Genomic DNA, 5,655 nt, shown 5'->3' with positions numbered 1-5,655 from the left:
ATAAATTGAGGCGAGTTGATGATACGTCATCGACAGTTAGTTCAATGTGGTGGGTCATTGTGGCGCTACCTGTCCTGTTCCATCCGACTGAGGTATTGTTTGGTGTAGTCCTAGAAGGTCTGCCTTCCCAGGCTCCACCATTTCTCTTTTGAGGAACGTGACGAGGCTGCTCAAGCATTTTATTTTTAATGCAGGTAGCCCTTCTGATGCTCTAGATTTTCAAAACCTCACCTGATCTTGTGTCTAAACGTCTTGAAAGGAAGTAAATCAATTCTACGGGAATAATATTCTGCAACTACTTCTGATGTGTCGGTGTGTATTTCTTTTATAAATACACGTTTAATGTTTTAATTTACTTGTCCTGATCTGGTGTTGCCCGGGAGTATCCATTACAAAAACTTTTTTTCATTGTTTAATATCTTTATTAACACTGATTATTTAAAAATTCAGCGAAAAAAATTTTTTTTTTTTCTAATAGTTGATTATCTTCTATAATATAAAAGGGAAAATGTGTGTGTGTGTGTGTGCTTATTTTTGTATATCCAACAAAGGCTTTTGGAGGAGGGGGGGCCGTCGTGAGGGGGTCACTGTTTCTTAGAACTTTTTTTATACTTACTAGATTACAATATCTCCGATTTACGAAAGGAGGTCGTCTATATCTTTTATTTCAGCGACTTTCATGTTACCAAATTCATGCTGTGATTTCATTTCTCTACTACTATGGCACGATGTTTGACCTACAACATCCACATGTTGACGTTCGTTTAACCACCTGCTTTTTTAAACGTTTAATTTGAATCTTTATCACTTTTCTGCCCTTGTAGCGTCGTGGTAAGTTATCAGGCTATTCGCCTCAAGACTTCAGGGTCGAGCCTACCTCCCTACCAAAACTTTTTGTTTTTTCTTTTAAACCGACAAACACTCGGGCAACACCAGGTACCCCCGCTAGTCTAATATATAAAAGGCAAAACGTGTGTTTGTATGTCTCCCAAAAACTTGTCACAGACGCATCAGACCGTGAGAAAATTGGTATCGTTAGAAAGATCGATCTCGCAGGTGACAAATACCTAAAAAATGGCCCAAAACATTAATCATGTGCTGGTCAACTGGGACATTTTTTGAAAGGAGGGGTCAGTTTTTACGTCGACATTTTTGCAAGTCATAGTATGCTTAGTGATCTCAACGTATGTTTAAAAGACGTCATTTCAAAGGCTTGTGATGTCATAACTCGCTGTGGGTGAGACAGCTAACACGTTAGCTTTTTTTACACCTCCTTTTCCTCTTTCGTGTTACAAGTTCGAGCTTGCCTGCTTACTATGGCTTATTTTTTGTGCTCGTACAGGTACCTACTGCTATTTTGATTGAAGAAAAGTTTTTTTTTTTTTTTTTAGGGCTTGGGAGTTGGTTGTTCAATAGCCTTAGTATACCACTTCTGTCCATCCGGGCAATACTGGGTAGCCATGCTAGTTTATATATAAACTAGCCTGGTTTCCCAGGTGTTTGAAGGTGTGTGTTAAGAAAAGAAAAAAAAAAAAGTGGTAGTAGGCAGCGAAGGAGAAAAAGAACATGAAAAAAAAAAAAAACGTGACGTCTTTGCGATTGCATCCATTGCCAAACAGGAAGTGACGAAGGTTTAAATTAAGGCTAGTCAATCGAAAAGAGGAGATGACTTTTGAAAATATCGGTGAAAAAAGCGACCCCTCCCTGTAGAAAATTGCATTGATGAGGGTGAAGGAATTAATGTTTCTGGCCAATTTTATTATATTTGCCGTCCGAAGGGTCGCTCTTCAAAATGATACTGATCTCATGAAAATCCATTGCCTCTGTCGAAAGTTTTAGGCAGATATACAAACGTACATGCATACATTTAAACAGACAGGTGAGATTTATATTATAGAAGGTGTGTGTGTGTGTGTGTGTGTGTGTAGCTAAAAAGTCAGAAACTATGCAAGACACACTTGCAAAGCAGATATATTACTTTTAAGTACTTTCCCGACACACACACACATATTATAGATATATATATATATTATTTTTTGCACCATTCATTCTTTTAAAGGTTACATGAAAGAAAATTATTTAGATATGGGTTGAGGGGAGGATGCTGCTAAAATTTAGAACGATAATATTTTTATTCTATAATGTAAAGGACAGTTGTCTCTGTGTGTATATATTTTCATGTCCAGCTAAAAGCCAAAGACGACAAAACAAACATCCACAAAGTTATTTACTTGATCGGCATCGCTGCCGGATGAATGATATCTGAAATTTAAAAGAAATTATTCATTCTTTGATCTCGAACTGACACAGATTTTGTCAGGAGGTCAGAGGTCGGCTTTTCAGTCAAACTAACTAAAGGGAAGTAACTCTGATTTTTATTTTAATCTAGGAGTTAATTCCCTTATGCCACCTCATTCCTAGATGAATCTATAGAAGGTGTGCATGTGTTGACACAGCGAAATAGAGTGGGCAAAGAAAAAAAAAAGAGTTTTTGGGGAGAAAAAAGAGGTAGAACAAGGGAGGAGAACAGAAATGTGTTACACTTTTTCACTAGACAATGCTAGGTAGCCCTGCTAGTCATAACTAAATACATTTTCTTGGCCTTCGAGTGTAGTCTCTGTCTGTTAGAGGAGAGGAATTCCTTTTTGATGGAGCATTTTTAAAAACTTTTTCTCCTATCCAGAGCGATCATTTTTGGGGAGCCGAATGACACATCGGTTCTTGTTAGATTATTGAAGTCGAGCAATGTTGAGCCTGGTCAGTACAAGATGGGTGACCATTTACGAATATCCGGTGCTGTATGCAGGAGAATGTTGACACCTCCCTGCAAGAACTGCAAAAACCTAATGTCGTCAGTGATATACAAGCAACTGGGGAATGCTGGGGAAGGATGGAGTACTGCTGCCACATCTGGGTAGGAGCTGCTAAAAACAGCCCATCCTGCCTTGACAGAGTACAAAATAAACTTTGTGGCTTAGTGGGGGATGCCATTTTCTCTACCCTGCAACCTCTCTCCCACAGAAGAGACATTGCGAGCCTATCCTTGTTTTATCGTTATTTCCATGGCAGGTGCTCGTCTGAACTCCAATCTCTGGTCCCCCCTCGCCAATCCTTCACGAAAAACACCCGTCTAGCTGAATCCACTGTGAAAAATTTCGCCCACTCTTTATCTGTGCCTAAATCAAAACGTAGATTCCATGAACAAAGCTTCTTTCTTAGAACTGCACGCCTGTGGAACTCTGTTCCATCTGCCTGCTTCCCACCTGACTACAACTTGGATGTCTTTAAGTCCAACGTTAACAAATTCCTAATGAACCGCCCTCTTAAGTAAACACTTCATTAAATCTCCACACTAACGTACTGTACTTGCAATAACCCTTATCCCTGAGTGGCTTCCGGGCCTTGATAAGTGGTGACCACCGTGTAAAAAAAAAAAAAAAAAAAAAAAAAAAAAAAAAAAAAAAAAAGAATGCTTGTGAATTTGATATTTCCTTGAAACTTCCTCGTTTGGAGGAAGCCAATTCAACCTGTTTTGGGTCAGTGCCACTTTGGGTTTGTATTCAGAGTGACCTCTTTTGGGCAGATGGATATTCTCTACCCCCCCCCACCTGTCTTATGTCTAATTTTGCCCTTGTGGGGAGGCAAGCAAATAGAAATCTTTGGTGTGAAATGATACATGGGAGAGAAGCGAGGTGGGGGTGGGTAAAGCTAGGTTAAGGTTAGGGCTAGGTCGAGACAAGTTATAATATAAAGATGTTACACGCACATTTGTAATTCTTATATTCTGTTGTCTATGTCTATCCCGGGCAATGCTGGGTTGCCATCCTATTTCATTACAAATAAAATTAAACATTTTTTTGTAAAGAAAACAAAAACGAGGTTCTTATTTAGAATTCGACTTAATTTACAAAAAGAAAAACCCTAAAAAACCCCCACAAAATACAAAAAAAATCTTTATGATGTATGTACCTGTCATGAAACAAAAATATCATATTCCAAAAATCACGTAAATTAAATTTATCAAATTTTATTTTTAACTAAGAAAATCAAATTTTATGAGTAAGCAAAATGGGACTGTCCCACATCTTCATACTGAAAAGAAAATCCAAAAAACACAACGATAGATAAGTCCCCCAAAATTCTAACGATTTCACATGAATTAAAATTGCTTGACAACAATTTTCTTTGAAAAAAAAAAAAAAATACCCAAACTACTTGATCAATTTATGTGATTTTGGGAATATGGCATGTTTTGTTTCATGGTGGGTACATATATCTTAAATATTAAAAACATTTTTTTTTAAATAGGTTAATTTCTAAATAAGAACCAAGAAGACTTAAAAAAATAAATGCTGGCAAAAATGAATAATTCTAAAATAATTTAAATGTAAAAATGTCTATTTTTTAATTTAGCTTTTAAAAATTTATTGCGTTGATCTTTAGTCCGTTCACCTGATTTCTTTACATCTTATTGGTTATAAAAAAATTAAAAAAAAAGCAAATTTTCACTTTTCAATAGCAAAAAAGTTAAATTTTCTTGTTCAACATTAAAAAATGTAGACTTTTTATTTAAAAACAATGTTTGCGGAGTTATGGAAAAAAAATAAATCATTTTTTGATTCTGTGAATAGTTTTGACATAAATTTTGTCAATTTTGTTTATTAAAATAAAGTTTTGATCCGCCTAATATAATGTTTCATTTTTTTTTATTGGTTGTACTTCTTTTTCTTTTCATTTTTCTTTTTCTTCATCTCCATTTTTCTTTTTTCTTCTTCATTTTTCTTTTTCTGTTTATTCTCCATTTCTCTTTTTCTCTATTTTTCATTCTTTCTTCTTCATTTTTTCTTCTTCACTTCATTTTTCTTTTCTTCATCTCCATTTTTCTTTTTGCTTCTCCATTTTTCTTTCTTTCTCTTCTTCATGTATCTTTTCTTCTTCTTCTCCATTTTTCTTACTTCTTATCCATTTCTTTTTCTTCTTCATTTTTCTTTTTCTTCTTTCTCCATTTTTCTTTTTTCTTCTTCTTCATTTTTCTTTTTCTGTTTATTCTCCATTTCTCTTTTTCTCTATTTTTCATTCTTTCTTCTTCATTTTTCTTTTCTTCTTCATTTTTTCTTCTTCATTTTTCTTCTTTACTTCATTTTTCTTTTCTTCATCTCCATTTTTCTTCCTTTCTCTTCTTCATGTATCTTTTCTTCTTCTTCTTCTCCATTTTTCTTTTTGCTTCTCCATTTTTCTTCCTTTCTCTTCTTCATGTATCTTTTCTTCTTCTTCTTCTTCTCCATTTTTCTTACTTCTTATCCATTTCTTTTTCTTCTTCATTTTTCTTTCTTCTTCTTTCTCCATTTTTCTTTTCTCCTGCCATTTTTTGTGTTTTCATTATTCATTGCGTTTTTGTCTTTTTGTTTCATGTAAAAAAAAAAAAAATTGTGCAAAGGTTCTTGAAATAATGTAATACTTGTTGCGGATAGTCATTTTGTAATAGCCTCACTGCGTCTCTCTTCATCTGACTGGGCTTGTTTGAATAAAAAAGAGAAAATGTTCAGTAAGTTTTCAGTTTAAAATGGCAAATATCTTTTCTACAATTTATAACAACTTTATTCACCAGTTTCATTCGAGAAGAGATACCTGAGGTCTAATCGCAGTAGAATCTCT

This window comes from Euprymna scolopes, chromosome 34 (assembly GCF_053919585.1).
Source record: "Euprymna scolopes isolate OS-2025 chromosome 34, ASM5391958v1, whole genome shotgun sequence".
NCBI classification, from domain to species: Eukaryota; Metazoa; Mollusca; class Cephalopoda; order Sepiida; family Sepiolidae; genus Euprymna; species Euprymna scolopes.
The sequence above is the reverse complement of the archived record's forward strand: the minus strand, read 5'-3'. Positions refer to the sequence as shown.